Source organism: Bos grunniens, chromosome 2 (assembly GCF_055505025.1).
Source record: "Bos grunniens cultivar Pamir isolate PY7600 chromosome 2, Bosgru_T2T1.0, whole genome shotgun sequence".
Lineage (NCBI taxonomy): Eukaryota > Metazoa > Chordata > Mammalia > Artiodactyla > Bovidae > Bos > Bos grunniens.
Genome location: NC_141166.1, coordinates 39,488,563 through 39,504,530, shown reverse-complemented (window position 1 = coordinate 39,504,530; position 15,968 = coordinate 39,488,563). Strand labels below are relative to the sequence as shown.

Below are 15,968 nucleotides of genomic sequence, written 5' to 3'. Positions count from 1 at the left end.
CTTAGTAGGTGAGGATACAGGAGACAGAGGCACAGGGCAGTCAAGCAATGTGGATGGGACTCGGAGCCAGTCTGACTCCTCTGGTACCTGGGGCTGCCATGTGGGAACATTTCTCTGTGGCCCTGAACTTCCAGGATATGTTGCTTCTGAAGATTGTGGGATAACATCCAAGATGATACTATCAGGACCATGCTGTGAGCCCCAGACTGAACCAGATCATGGAATTTGATTAATAAGAATCAGAGTTTTAGCAGAGATCTTGCATATCATCTTGTTCAATTACTTATGCATGAATTCTTCTATGATCTGAGCTCATTCAGTCTTTACTTGAATTCCTCCAGTGTTAGGGAACTTTCTATCTCTTAAGTCAGCTCTCCACATTTTCCTCATTGCTAGAAAGAGCTTGTGAGAATCAGGCCCCAGCTCATGTTCTTATAGTTTTCACTCATTTGTGCAAGCTCTTCTCTTAAACTATCCACAATATGTCTCACAGTCTTCCATAGGATGGCTGTACCAGGATGATAGCATAGACACCATGCCCCTTCTCTGAGTCCTCTTCCTTAGGATACATATCCTTAGTTCTCTCAAATGGTTCTAACATGGCACAAAATTTTATATTTTATTTTTAAAATTTATTTTTTGCTGGAGTATAGTTGCTTTACAATGCTGTGTTAGTTTCTGCTGTACAATGAAGTGAATCAACTATATGTATACATATAGCCTCTCCCTTGTGGACCTCTCTGCCCGCCCTCCATCCCACCCCTCTAGGTCATCACAGAGTACTGAGCTCAACTCCCTGTGCTTCATAGCAGCTTCGCACTAGCTATTTTACCAGTAAGTGTATACACAGTGTACTTTTTCCAGTGGTGACTAATAGGCTTAGCTTCATTTCTTCTCTGTCTTCTTAGGAAGAGAAGAAGCAGTGATATGCTACTTCCTCCCTTCACACTCAGTCAGCCAGTTTGTCTGTCCATCTCTTTCTTTCTCTGTCTCCTCTCCTCTTGCCTAAGCCAGTGTAGCTCATGCTCGCAGTCTAGTATTGTGAAAAGTAATTTGGGTTTCAGCTGCACACAGGAAGATTTGAATTCCAGCTTACTAGCTAACTCAGTGCACTTCTGTTTCTTCACCTGCACGATGGAAAATTGAATTCTTTTCACAAGTGGTGACAATTAAATGAAATAGTGAATGTAAGAGTGCTTGACTCAATAATAAGTGCTCAAAAACTATGAATTTCCCTTCTACTGTGGGTCTGCATTCTCAAGAGCCCACCTACCAGTTTTATGATGGCTTGCTGCATCAAACACATATGTTTGCTTTCAGAACTTATTCCATATTTTTTTAATATAGCGAATCTTCAGTGTTCAAAATTAGTGTGGCATGTTTGAATTTAAACACTTGTAATTGAAAGAAGTGAAAATCCAAACAATGCTTTGGGTGAGGCAAATGCTGTGCACGAAGAGATGATCATTGGAAACAACGCGTCATGTAGATGAGCAATGCCCCTTGGCACTGTTTTAAAAGCAAAAGAAATAGATTTTACATATGGCAAAGTGCTTATGTATATTTATCCAGCCGGGCATATTATTAATGTGTCTTTAGCTGTTTGAGCTTGTGCTGTACTGTAATTACACATACTTTTTTTCTTCACTCAGACTTCTGCCCTACTCAGAAAAAAAAAAATCATTAAAAATTTTTTTTCTAAAATAATTCCCTTTCCCCTTCCTGTGTTTTAAAAACAGCTGATGCCACTGAATCACAGTGGGCAATAGTAAAACCTAATCAGAAAGGGGTCCCAACTTTTACCAGTACCTTCTCATCCTCACCCCTATCAACACCCTTGACTGTCTGTCTGCATCTTGGTTCCACTCACAATAAGCTTTCAACTTCAAGGTTAACTAGGGGGATCGAATGTGACCACACGACCTTTCTGATTCATCTTTTCCCTAGACTAAGACACCTGGATTCCAAAAGTGAATACTGACAGGGAACACCTTTCTGAGGGTCAAAACCACTTGCATGGGATCTTTCTCCTTTTATTCTATCTAATGAACACAAAGCCCTGCTTTAATAACCTTTTACTAACTGATTTCCTGCAACTACTCTACCCCCCTTCCTCCATGTCCACCATACTGGAGTAGACGTAATTTTGTAAAAACATGAATCTATCAGTTTCCATGTCTTAAATAAATGTCTTTAGTGGCTTCCCATTTGTCTTCTGGCTTCTCATTTGTCCTGACCTAGGGATCAAGCCCACGTCCCTTGTGTCTCTTTCACTGCAGGTGCATTCTTTACCAGCATGATATCCCCAGTACCTTAGCATAGTCTGGCATATGTTAGCATATTCTTATCTTTCATACATATTAATTTGCATAATATTAATTGATAATAGTTGAATAACTAGTAGGTATAGACAACTAATAAAAGTAGGAGCTGCTATAGGAGGGAAGGGCTAGTAATTGCCTGTTGACCAATTGATCTACAATTGTAGGTAAATTTAGTAAAGGAAGTTAGTATCATGCGATTACTTACTAAAAGGTTTGTAAAGCAGTGGGAGCATTGTATCCAAATATTTCAATAATTGGTATCATTCCCCTGCCTGCCCTCCCTCCCCCCATTTAATAGCAAAATAAAGAGGGGAAAGAAAAGTCTTCTATAAGGAAGCCCACTTTCCTCCATTGGATATATGTTATTCAGTTCAGTTCAGTTCAGTCTCTCAGTCATGTCCGACTCTGCGACCCCGTGAATCACAGCACACCAGGCCTCCCTGTCCATCACCAACTCCCAGAGTTCACTCAGACTCACGTCCATTGAGTCAGTGATGCCATCCAGCCATCTCATCCTCTGTCATCCCCTTCTCCTCCTGCCCTCAATCCCTCCCACCATCAGAGTCTTTTCCAATGAGTCAACTCTTTGCATGAGGTGGCCAAAGTACTGGAGTTTCAGCTTTAGCATTATTCCTTCCAAGGAAATCTCAGGGCCAATCTCCTTCAGAATGGACTGGTTGGATCTCCTTGCAGTCCAAGGGACTCTCAAGAGTCTTCTCCAACACCACAGTTCAAAAGCATCGATTCTTCTGTGCTCAGCCTTCTTCACAGTCCAACTCTTCCATGCATACATGACCACAGGAAAAACCATAGCCTTGACTAGACAGACCTTTGTTGGCAAAGTAATGTCTCTGCTTTTGAATATGCTATCTAGGTTGGTCATAACTTTTCTTCCAAGGAGTAAGTATCTTTTAATTTCATGGCTGCAGTCACCATCTGCAGTGATTATGGAGCCCAAAAAAATAAAGTCTGACACTGTTTCCACTGTTTCCCCATCTATTGCCCATGAAGTGATGGGACCAGATGCCATGATCTTCGTTTTCTGAATGTTGAGCTTTAAGTCAACTTTTTCACTCTCCACTTTCACTTTCATCAAGAGGCTTTTTAGTTCCTCTTCACTGTCTGCCATAAGGGTGGTGTCATGTGCATATCTGAGGTTATTGATATTTCTCCCAGCACTCTTGATTCCAGCTTGTGCTTTCTCCAGCCCAGCATTTCTCATGATGTACTCTGCATATAAGTTAAATAAACAGGGTGACAATATACAGCCTTGACGTACTCCTTTTCCTATTTGGAACGAGTTGGTTGTTCCATGTCCAGTTCTAACTGTTGCTTCCTGACCTGCATATAGGTTTCTCAAGAGGCAGGTCAGGTGGTATGGTATTCCCATCTCTTTCAGAATTTTCCACAGTTGATTGTGATCCACACAGTCAAAGGTTTTGGCATAGTCAAATAGATGTTTTTCTGGAGATTTCTTGCTTTTTTGATGATCCATTGGATGTTGGCAATTTGATCTCTGGTGCCTCTGCCTTTTCTTTAAAACCAGCTTGAACATCTGGAAGTTCACAGTTCACTTATTGCTGAAGCCTGGCTTGGAGAATTTTGAGCATTACTTTACTAGCATGTGAGATGAGTGCAACTGTGCGGTAGTGTGAGCATTCTTTGGCATTGCCTTTCTTTAGGGTTGGAATGAAAACTGACCTTTTCCAGTCCTGTGGCCACTGCTGAGTTTTCCAAATTTGCTGGTATATTGAGTGCAGCACTTTCACAGCATCATCTTTCAGGATTTGAAATAGCTCAACTGGAATTCCGTCACCTCTACTAGCTTTGTTCTTAGTGATCCTTTCTAAGGCCCACTTGACTTCACATTCCAGGATGTATGGTTCTAGGTCAGTGATCACACCATCGTGATTATCTTGGTCTTGAAGATCTTTTTTGTACAGTTCTTCTGTGTATTCTTGCCACCTCTTCTTAATATCTTCTGCTTCTGTTAGGTCCATACTATTTCTGTCCTTTATCGAGCCCATCTTTGCCTGAAATGTTCCCTTGGTATCTCTAATTTTTTTGAAGAGATCTCTAGTCTTTCCCATTCTGTTGTTGTCCTCTATTTCTTTGCATTGATCATTGAGGAAGGCTTTCTTATCTTTTCTTGCTATTCTTCGGAACTCTGCATTCAGATGCAGAGTTTTCTCCTTTGCCTTTAGCTTCTCTTGTTTTCACAGCTATTTGTAAGGCCTCCCCAGACAGCCATTTTGCTTTTTTGCATTTCTTTTCCATGGGGATGGTCTTGATCCCTGTCTCCTATACAATGTCAAGAACCTCCATCCATAGTTCATCAGGCACTCTGTCTATCAGATCTAGTCCCTTAAATCTATTTCTCACTTCCACTGTATAATCATAAGGGATTTGATTTAGGTCATACCTGAATGGTCTAGTGGTTTTCCCTACTTTTTTCAATTTAAGTCTGAATTTGGCAATAATATATGTTATTATTACCTTGAAAATGTTGTCCATTCTTTGAGAATAAGGGTTTTTAAAAATTCCAAATAAGGGAACATTTTAATGATAACCTTGAGAACACATAAACCTGGTCTCTTGCATCTTCTGATTTTAGAAAGTCCTAATAGAAACTCATGCAAATGAACTATTTCATTTTCACAGCTACAGTGCAGAGGAATAAGTCGAATTTTACAGTTAAAAGAATTTCAGAGTCAGCTGAGCTGCTGTTTATTCCCTTCCTCCTCTTCATTGTAAAGATTTTTCCATTAGGGTTAATATACTAGGTATGTTATGAAAAGCAGGCAAATGCGTATTATGGAGCTATTGATTTTTAATTTTCATTTGGAGCCCCTCTGGGATGTTACTAGTGATGCCCTCAGAGCAAATGTGTGTCTGGGCAGTCAGCCAGGGATTTACATCAGCAACCAGGTTTATTAAGGAGAAAATGGGCCCCTTAGAATTATTGCAGGTATATAGCAGCAAGCTGAAAAGTACAGTCAGGCTTTCTGCTTCCTTTTGGCCAGAGTTCTAATGGGTGGAACCAGCCCTGAGTTTTGTTGGACTTGTAAAGTGACCCTCCTAAAGCTCAGGGCTAAGTGACTGTCAGGAAAAGTGGAAGCTTTCAGTCCACACTTTTCATTGACAAAAGATTGAAAGCAAAATCCATCAAATTACTGACAGAGGCATCAACCTTGAAACGTGTGTAGTGAAAGAAAATCTAAACACTAATTGCTAATGACTGTCTGCCTCCTGAATCAGGTTTGAGGGAGGATTGATAAAAGCATAGGATTAAATAACAGAAATGAAGGTTCAGACGATTCTGAAGAATGCTCTTGCCATCGCTGAAGTTGCTTTGTCATTGGTTTGTGTCTAAGAACAGACAACTCTGAATTTGGATAAAATAGTTACTGCACACTATTTGATGTGGGGTTCTCAAGTGGCTCCGTGGTAAAGAAATCTGCCTGCTAATGCAGGAGACACAGGTTCGATCCCTGGGGCAAGAAGATCCCCTGGAGGAGGAAATGGCAACCCATTCCAGGATTCTTGCCTGGAAAATCCCATGCACAGAGGAGCCCAGCAGGCTGCAGTCTGTGGGATCGCCATGAGTTGGCCACGACTGAATGAGAACGCGCACATACAGTATTTGGTAGAATTGAAGTATTCAGTTTGTAGGAAGTTTAGAGATCTTCTAGGCTGGTCTTGTTTTATAGAAAAACAACAACAAAACTTGTGGATTGGTAATTGTCAAGCCAGTATGAGGGATTTCACGTGGTTTGGGTATATGTTTGTGGTTTTTCTGCTCTCCTGATTCTCCGTGTATCAGCCTGAGAGCTTTGATGGCTGGGGCTGTGATCCGAGTTCCAGGGCCAGGGTACTGCTCTCTGGCCTGCCTTGGGTCAGACCCTTCTCAAAGTCACAGAGCATTGTCCCTACCTCAGCCATTATTGGGCTTTCCACCCAGCATAGTGGTATGTTTGTCCTGGTCTATCTCTACCACCTAATATCATTGCTGAAACTGAGTTTTGTTCATCTGTGAATTCCACATATTTTACACAGTAGTTGGCAGGCTGTGGTAGTGCACAATAATTATTCTTTGCTGAGAAAATAAATGATAAAAAACTGATCTGTAGCTTTCTACTCAGTGACATTTAGGAGATTTATCAACAAGTAAAAATATTTTCCCCCCTCATTTTTCTGAGTATTTTTATGGAGACTATTTAGTTGATGAAAATCAATTTGTTATAGAGCTAGGGACTTTAGGGTGAGGAGGCTAGATCAGGGCCTAGGAGTAGAAGGTGCTCTAGTAATATATATATTTGAGGGTTTGGCATCAATTAAAAATGTTTTTATCAGGCGATCTGTATAACTTTATAATATGAGTTATCATTCTGAAATGTTAAATTTTAATTTAAAAATTTGTGCTTGGCAATAGCAACAGATATGAGATACAATTGTTAATGTCACTGTTTAGTTGCTAAGTCATGTCTGACTTTTATGACCCAATGGGCTGTAACCCACCAGGCTCTTCTGTCCATAGGATTTCCCAGTCAATAATCCTGGTGTACGTTGCCATTTTCTTCATCCAATAAATCTTACCAACCTAGGGATTGAACCTGTATCTCCTGAGCCCATGAGATACAATAGAGATATATACATATAGTTTTCTACTTATTAGATAGTTTGGCCTATTAAATAAAAAGTTACAGAAATTCTTAATAGAGCCCTCTGAAGTGTGTTTGAGACTAGTTACTACAGAACTTAGATATGAAACAACTAGTAATAAATTAGAACCTATTGGAAAATAAAACTAAAATTTATAAATCAGTAAATTATAAAGTACTCTCTTAAAACACCTATAAAGTACTCTGTTAAAATCCCTTGGCAAACAGTGACTGAACACATCTTTGCTGCTGCTGCTGCTACTGCTAAGTCGCTTCAGTCATGTCTGACTCTGTGCGACCCCATAGATGGCAGCCCACCAGGCTCCCCCGTCCCTGGGATTCTCCAGGCAAGAACACTGGAGTGGGTTGCCATTTCCTTCTCCAGTGCATGAAAGTGAAAAGTGAAAGTGAAGTCGCTCAGTCATGTCTGACCCTCGGAGACCCCATGGACTGCAGCCTTCCAGGCTTCTCCTTCCATGGGATTTTCCAGGCAAGAGTACTGGAGTGGGGTGCCATTGCCTTCTCCAGAACACATCTTTATGCCCTAGAATTTCATAGAATATATTGTTAAAAATAGTATTGCATATTTCCTCTTAAGATTTCTGGGGGAAAATACTAATATTTCCAGTTTACTGTATTTATTTACCCTAGGCAATCCTTGCATTACTGTTTTCTTTGGTTTCACCAGTTGATGGTCTACCCCTCCTTGCTTTATGCACATTTTGCCATCCTGATTTGTGGTGTTTTCTGACATTGAACCAATCCAGGGTCAAATTTAGAAATGAGTATTCATTACCTTAAATGCTCCCTACAGTGGTTAACCCAAGAAGAGCTTGAGATATGGGCATTCCGCCAGGAGGTGAACCAAAGCAATTTTGGTTACAGCTGATTTGTGGTTTGATCTTTGCAGATGTACTTCACTTTGATCTCAGTTTTAGGAAGTCATTGCATTCAGTGGAGCCAAATGTGGTAAGTGCCTGAAGACAGTGACTTAAGTGCCTATGTTTTATCAGCTGGATATCTTTTCTTAGCCAGAATGAAAATTATGAGTTCTTCACATAATTTATATGATAATAGAAAGGCAATTATATAGCTTTTAAAATGATTAATGATTGGCTATTCCGTTGGCCCACGGACAATACATTATCTATAGGAAAAGGATTCTCAGTACTGGTATCTGACAGATGGTTTCCCAGTATATTCAGTATTCCTGCAATTGGAGATCAGTATTGTTATGAGGAAGGGTGAGGGAACTCTTTTTTGTATATATTTTTTCAAAGATATTCCAAATTGTGTATGTTATTTATATATATATTTTACAAATTATATTTGTTATTACACAAATGTATAGTACTACAAAAATTAAATTTGCATATGAATAACAAATAGCAAGTTAACTAAGTCACAATAGGACAAAGGGGTGCTGCTTACAGTTTGAAATAGGTGATTTTTCTGCTAAGTAGAATTAAGTAATATTTTACTACACAGTAAAATGCATGGATATTGTTACTTCAGGCTTACACATATAAATATGTGTAACTTTAACCCTAAAAGTGAGTATAGAGAAAGCACATATCACTTTATTAATTCAGACAACAGCACTTCTGAGTATAATTTAGACATGTTTTATCCTTTCCCTCCTGACCAGGATGATTTCAAATATAATTTAAAAGAGAGACTTTTGCAAGTGAAGACTTTTCACTTTGTTAGGCTTCCTTGAGTTTAAAGTGTTTTCTCTAGTAATTCTCTATGTGTATGGAGAGGAGTGAATTTTAGCTCTATTCCTTATCTTGATACAACAGGCTGGAAAATTGATTTATGGTTGTATATCCTTAAATGCAATCTATTATACTGAAGCAATTTGCTTATGTCATGAAGTTTTTATAAAGGAGATAACATCCTTTTATGCATTTATACACATACACATATCATAGATAAATCAAACAGTGAATGTAAAACCATCTTCTAATCAGTTCTTAAAAATACCTATTTGTAAGATTTTGTCTTTTATTTACTATAAAAAACATAAATTATGGGTGGAATTTTATTCTTATTCTTTTTGTTTAAACCATTGTATTCAACTCAACTGAAAAGCCGAGTGTGCCCTTTCATTCCCACCCCTATGCAGTTGTCCTGAGTACACAATCCTTTATGAACATTAAGGAAAAAAAATTTAGTGGTAAATGTTTAATAGATATATTTTTAACTAAGAATATATATACTAGGGAGAGCCTTACGAAACTTATAACCAGAAATTATCTCAGTAGTGAAATTCAACTTAGAGGTCAAATCAATATTGCTATGTTCAAATGGGAGAAGGAAATGGCAACCCGCTCTAGTATTCTTGCCTGGAGAATTCCTGTGGACAGAGGAGCCTGGCAGGCTGCAGTCCATGGGGTCACAAGAGTCGGACACGACTTGGTGACTGAACCACCACCCACCATGTTCAAATGGGAATAGCCACCTTTCTGGTTTTACGCATATTCATAAAAAGTTTTTGTGAACTGTAGTTGTTAGCTTCTATCAGTTCTAAAATGAGAATCAATCTTTGTGTCTCTGCATTTTTCTGTTTTTTAACAAATTTTTACCTTAATGCTATACAATCATCTCAACTGTGTTGAAAGATATATGTGTGTGTGTGTGTGTATATATATGTATATACATACACACTAGTTACAAGAGATATGAATAAGGTGAGTCTTGTATTCTAGAGCCTTCTATGAAAAGTCTCTAGGAACACTGTAAGAGAGAACTAATATGAAGTCAGGTAGTACATGGTGCGTATTTAGTAAACAAAGCTTTCTCTTTTTCTCTCAGACTAAAAAACACTTTTCATAGTAAAATAATTTTATACTTTTAGATGGAACATATTTTCTTATAGTGAGAACTTCTTAAGAAACACATTCTTTATCTTTCAAGATAGAGGAAAGATCCTTTAGAAGAAGCAAACATTTAAAAACATCTTTTAAAAATTGTTGTGAATTTTAAGCTGAGACCTCCTTTAACGATATGATTGTGGATACTAATTTTGGAAATAAGAGGCATATCTATCTAAAAGAGATAGCAGTTAGTTAGAAACAAGATCCATTGACCTCAACATGAGATTGTCTCCCTTACTTTGGAATGAAGCATCTTAGTAAACAGATGCTAAAGCAAGCGCTTCATCCACAGAAGGAGGTAAAATAGCCAAACCTGCAGTGGTCTTCCCCACAACTGTTTTTTTGTTTTTCCCCTTCATTTTGTTATACTTATAATTCAGGCCGTCATTTAGGAAATACATTACTGCTTACCACTAGCTATCTTGAAAGTGAAACGTACTATTCTGGTCAAAGCCCCATTTCCCTAATGGTGATTAAAACTGGGCAGAGAGCCCGATGTAATAAAAACAGTCTCAGAGCTTTTTTACTAACCTTCGTCTGGGAAAAGCAACATTGGAGGTTTTATTTCTTGAAAAATGCACAACGTCCATATGATTAAATGCTCTTCAGTCTCTTTTCAGCCACAGGCTGCACATCCAGGCCTTAATTGTGCCAGCTGTTCTCTTAACCCATCACCTAAATATTGCTCTCGAATGTAATCTGTCTTGATAGAAAGCCTTTTAACTTTTCTGTTTTACAATTCATCTTTCTTATATGCCAAATGAAACATCTTCTTTCATTCGAGAAAAGTGAGCTCTTGGGAGGAAAAAAATAAAAACAAAGATTTTTTTCTTTATTCTGTGTGTATTAAGGCAAATCCCTTTTCCTGTCTTAATTGAAATCAGTTAAGCGTTCACGAACTTCACCACAAAGACTGAATGAGCTATTTTTCTTTTTAAATGAGGCCAAGTCTTGTTGGCACCCGTGACGAAGACCATCCTGTGCAAGGGCAGGTTGCCAGCAGGTTTCACATTCAAGGCCAAGGTTTTACTGCGTTTGCTCAGCTTCTTCCACAGTCTGCAGTGAAGCCACGGTGAAGGACAGGGGCGTGCCTCCTGCACTTGTATTATTGTCTGTGCTTTTCAGTTGGTGGATTTGGAAACAAAGAAAGAGATCCATTCACTTTCTCTCTTGCAAAAAAAGGAAGGGACTGGGGGATGCTGGGTGAAAGATACATAATAACCCAGGGCCAATTTTGCAACCTCTTGTGAGGCTTAAACCATTTCAAAATAAAGAGTCATGTTAAAAAAAATAAAGGATAACCTTAACTGCTAAATGTGAAGAAATCAAACTGTAACATCTAAGTATGGCTCTATCTTTAAAAAAAAATCAATTAAAATAAGAACAGAATAAAAATAAAACAAGGGTTTTTTTCTTTTTGTTGGCTTAGCTACATACATGTGAGCTACATACATACATAAAGCCTTACTATGCTTTAACACTGTAATTACACTTACTGGGGGGAAAAAGGGCATTAGGTGATTCTTTAAACAAAGCAAAGTGCATTTTAAATGGCTGTTTAAGTTTGTTTCTGTCTCTGTATCTCCATGTCTTCCCCCGCCTCTCATTTTTCCTTCTTTCCGTTCACTCTGACAATTCTGACATTAAAAATATTGCTAGATTAATTCTGTTGCATTAAGAAAGTACCTCTCAGGCCAAAGTTTTATAAAGCCTGGTTTAGATAAGTGGGGAGAAAAAAAGGAAAAACAAACAAAAGATCATAATAAACATGTCATTATTGCTATAATTACCTATAAGGGAAGAACACCAGTTATAGTAGTTAGGAACCTAGCTTCTGAAATCAAGCAGCTCATATTCAAATCCTGATCATGGCTCTTATATATGACCTTTAATGCCTAATACCTTCATTTTTAAAACATGGGTTAACACAGTATTATCTGCCTCTGAAGTTTATTAAAAGGTCCATGTGAATTAGTATATTTAAAGTACTTAGAAGAGTGCCCAGCTTAGAATACTCAGTAAGTATTAACGTATTTAGCTAACTAAAGGCAAATATTTAGTACTGCTAAGTCTTCAAAATGTTTCTGTATATTTGAAATACAGCTTATAAAACTTCTTTTGAGAAGATCCTGAAATACGAGCAGGATTTCGTACTTTGGTACTGCTTTGTGGACACCCGTTACATCACAGCTACTTTGACTCTCCCGTTGCATAGTCCACTTTTCAAATGTATGTCAGTCAGGTACATGTAAATAATTTAGTTTCTGCCGGTGTTTGTCATACATTATTAAAATACCAACTTTCTGTTGGTGTCTTCAAATTGGTAACTTACAACTGCTATCTTCAAATGATCATAAGGTCCTACATTTTTACTTTGCTGGTATGTTTCCCATTTCTTCTCCAAATTTAATATCTGAGTATACATTTTTAAATTAGTGTCTTGGATATTTGTCTTAAATTTGAAGGAGTTGCCTAGATTTTGCTGGATATCTTCACTGTAACTGGATATGAAATTCAGTAAATTGAAAAGTCTTTTCTAAGGTTTGAGAAAACTTTATAAAGAAGCATCTAGTATTTATCCAGTCATACAGTTTTATTGACTTGTCTTTACTTAAACAGTGTTCTTTATTGAGAAGCAATTAATAGAGTATTCTGGATAATGAATAAGATGAATATTAATCTCTGATATTCTAGCACATACTGATTTATTTTCAAGTTACAAAAGCAAGTAATTATTTTCCTTGAAGTAGTTTGCAAAGGATACACATCTCTTATTTTTATAAGGCTCTATATTTAGTTAGGACTTCCCTGGTGGCTTAGATGGTAAAGCGTCTGTCTAGAATGCCGGAGACCCAGGTTCGATCCCTGGGTCGGGAAGATCCCCTGGAGAAGGAAATGGCAATCCACTCCAGTACTGTTGCCTGGGAAATCCCATGGACAGAGCAGCCTGCTAGGCTACAGACCATGGGGTCACAAAGAGTCGGACACGACTGAGCGACTTCACTTTCACTTTTCATATTTAGTTAGAATTAACAAAAGAAGGAATGGGTTTTCATTGAAATTCTCATAAGAATCTGCTGAAATAATATTAATGCTATAGATAATTTATATAAAAGTTCATTACAGCAACTGTATTGACATTTACACTACTCCATCAATGGTCAGTATACTTGTAAGTCATGTTTTGATTTGATTAATGTATAGGAACTGTGTCAATAAAGATATTATTTGGTCAGTTGTCTAGGACTAGACACTTAAGAAAGAGCTTAAAAGGCTCATGCTCAAATGATATGGTAGTTAGAGTTACTGTGCTGTTTCCTATCTCAGACAATGCTGATTTCAGAGAGTTCTCTGAGCCAATGAATGATAGATATATGAATGAGTAATATGATCTTGGAGACAACAAATTATAGAAAAATACAGAGAATTCTGTTATTTTAAATGCAGTATATCTGATTTCCAGCTCGAGATGCATGGAAAACAGCGTAACTTTGCACTGTATAAAACACTATGTTGGTGCTCAGTGTTCCATCACCAAAAAAAGGAAAAAAGAAAAGATTCAGCCAATAAAATTTTAGTTAATTAAATCTTTAAAGAAGACTGTCTAATTATAACCTCTCAGCCTCAGCAGGTATAATTGTTGAACATTACAACCTGTTCCAAATTATACATCAAAATACAATTGAGTTACTAGTAGGAAGCCCAAGTGATTTTTGTATGATTGAACTGATGAACTTTTATTACTGCTACTGTTTGCTCTGTTTTAATTCAATAAATCACATAAATTTAATTATGGTGTGACAATTGAAGCTGCATTTGACATTTTTCACAACTTTTCTCACCATTCCCTAGTTAGTAATGTACATAACTGAAATAGCTGATACATTATTTAGTGAAGTATGCACATTGACTAAGAGTAGTTAATTAAAACTTAAAATCAATCAGTGATTGTATCAAATTTGATATAATCAATGTATCAAAAGGAAAGCATAATGATGTTCAGCCAAAATGAGAGACTTCCTTAGGAGAAGGAACTTGAGAATGTAATAATGTAGTCTTCTAGATTGATAGACTTCACTTGGTACTATAGCTAATTGGCTTTATTAACTAGGATCTTTTATTCCATTTGGAGGTAAATTACTAGATTCTGTTTTACAGAAGAAACAAGAAGGCTACTGTATACTTTTTGTTCTTATGCATTTTACTTTTGAATAGTGTTGAATTGCTGGCTGAGTCAATGGATACCTGGCAAAATATTCAAGTATGATTATAAGCTAGTGTTGCTTTACTTGTTGTTGAAATCACAGTTTTTGCTTTAAAATGTAACTTGCAATTGAGATGTTCTAAAGCTCTTTTTTTTTTTCCTTGATACCTGGATTTCCCTGGTGGCTCAGATGGTAAAGCGTCTGTCTACAATGCGCGAGACCTGGGTTCAATCCCTGGGTTGGGAAGATCCCCTGGAGAAGGAAATGGCAATCCACTCCAGTACTATTGCCTGGAAAATCCCATGGACAGAGGAGCCAGGTTACAGTCCATGGGGTCGCAAAGAGTTGGACACGACTGAGCAACTTCATTTCACTTTCACTTTCACTTTTGTTATAGTCCATTGGCAGGCACTGGCCAATCATGACCCTGCTTTATGTATCAGTCAAAACATATTATTTGAAGTTAATTATAAGATTTGATATCAGTATTTAGCCTAGTCATCATTATATTTCATGTATAAATAGGAAAAATCTTAAGTGAGTTTAAAATAAAAATATTTGTAAGTTCTGCTGGTATATGGATGAAAGGATCGTGATGTTCTGATGAAATCCTTATATTAGTCTTGAGCTTATTCTTGTTCTCACTGACTTGTGTTCTTGCTCTCCCTCTTCCTATAGCTATGTTTCCCTATGTTAAGGGATTTGACCAAAATCTCAGACAGTTGTAGAATCACTGTTGATACCCTCATCTATTCATAATAGTATTTGTAGTTCCATTGATCATGTGTTTTAGCTCTTACTAAATTGTGACTCCATGAAGGTTCTTTGCATGCCTTGTATCTCTTAGAGCATTAACATCCAACACTGCATGTGGAATATTTGCATAAATGAATGTGTAAGTTTATGCTGATGAAAAGATAGTAATCATGGATAGTTCAGCTTTATATTAAATAAAATCATTAATGTCACCATCAGAAATCTGATCTCAGCTTAATTGACTTCAGTGTTACTACATTTAGCCTAGCAGAATCAACCTTATGAAAAACTAGGTTGATTCTTTGTAATTTGACATATGTGGCAGTGTATTATTAGTGAGGATAACTATCAGTCACAAGATGTAAGCCAGCTTGCACAAGCATGTTATGGAATGAAGGAAATTTATTTATGGAGCCTCTGTGATATGCCAAACATTCTGATTTGCTCTGAACATACATTGTCTCATTTAATCCTCAAAGTACACTGGGAAATAGGTATGGTTATCACCATTCTTGACTGGACTTGACTAGACTAGTCAAGGCTATGGTTTTTCCTGTGGTCACATATGGATGTGAGAGTTGGACTGTGAAGAAGGCTGAGCACTGAAGAATTGATGCTTTTGAACTGTGGTGTTGGAGAAGACTCTTGAGAGTCCCTTGGACTGCAAGGAGATCCAACCAGTGCATTCTGAAGGAGATGAGCCCTGGGATTTCTTTGGAAGGAATGATGCTAAAGCTGAAACTCCAGTACTTTGGCCACCTCATGCTAAGAGTTGACTCATTGGAAAAGACTCTGATGCTGCGAGGGGTTGGGGGCAGGAGGAGAAGGGGACGACAGAGGATGAGGTGGCAGGATGGCATCACTGACTCGATGGATGTGAGTCTCAGTGAACTCCGGGAGTTGGTGTTGGACAGGGAGGCCTGGCGTGCTGCAGTTCATGGGGTCGCAAAGAGTCGGACACGACTGAGCGACTGATCTGATCTGATCATCATTCTAAAAATGAGGAAAACTGAGATTCAGACATACTTAAGCACTAACTTCTAAGCAAATTGTAGGATTCAAGCACATAGCCTGGGAGAGCTGCCTTGAATTTGTGTTTGCTTCTAAAACATCTGCTTCTGCTTTATTGAGTACGCTAAAGCC

The 15,968-nt window shown here is 37.9% G+C and overlaps 1 protein-coding gene across 44 annotated transcripts in view; it reads left to right on the top strand.

The window, feature by feature from the left end:
- Window positions 1-15,968, top strand: part of MAP2 (microtubule associated protein 2) — a 298,362-nt gene that overhangs the window by 43,029 nt on the left and 239,365 nt on the right. For 2 of the 44 annotated variants that reach the window (XM_086342537.1, XM_086342578.1), the window contains exon 2: window positions 7,896-7,954. The exons of the other annotated variants lie outside the window; for them this stretch is intronic. The gene's annotated coding sequence lies outside the window, so the exon portion shown is untranslated. The remainder of the gene's footprint in view (window positions 1-7,895; window positions 7,955-15,968) is intronic. 44 annotated transcript variants of the gene reach the window in all.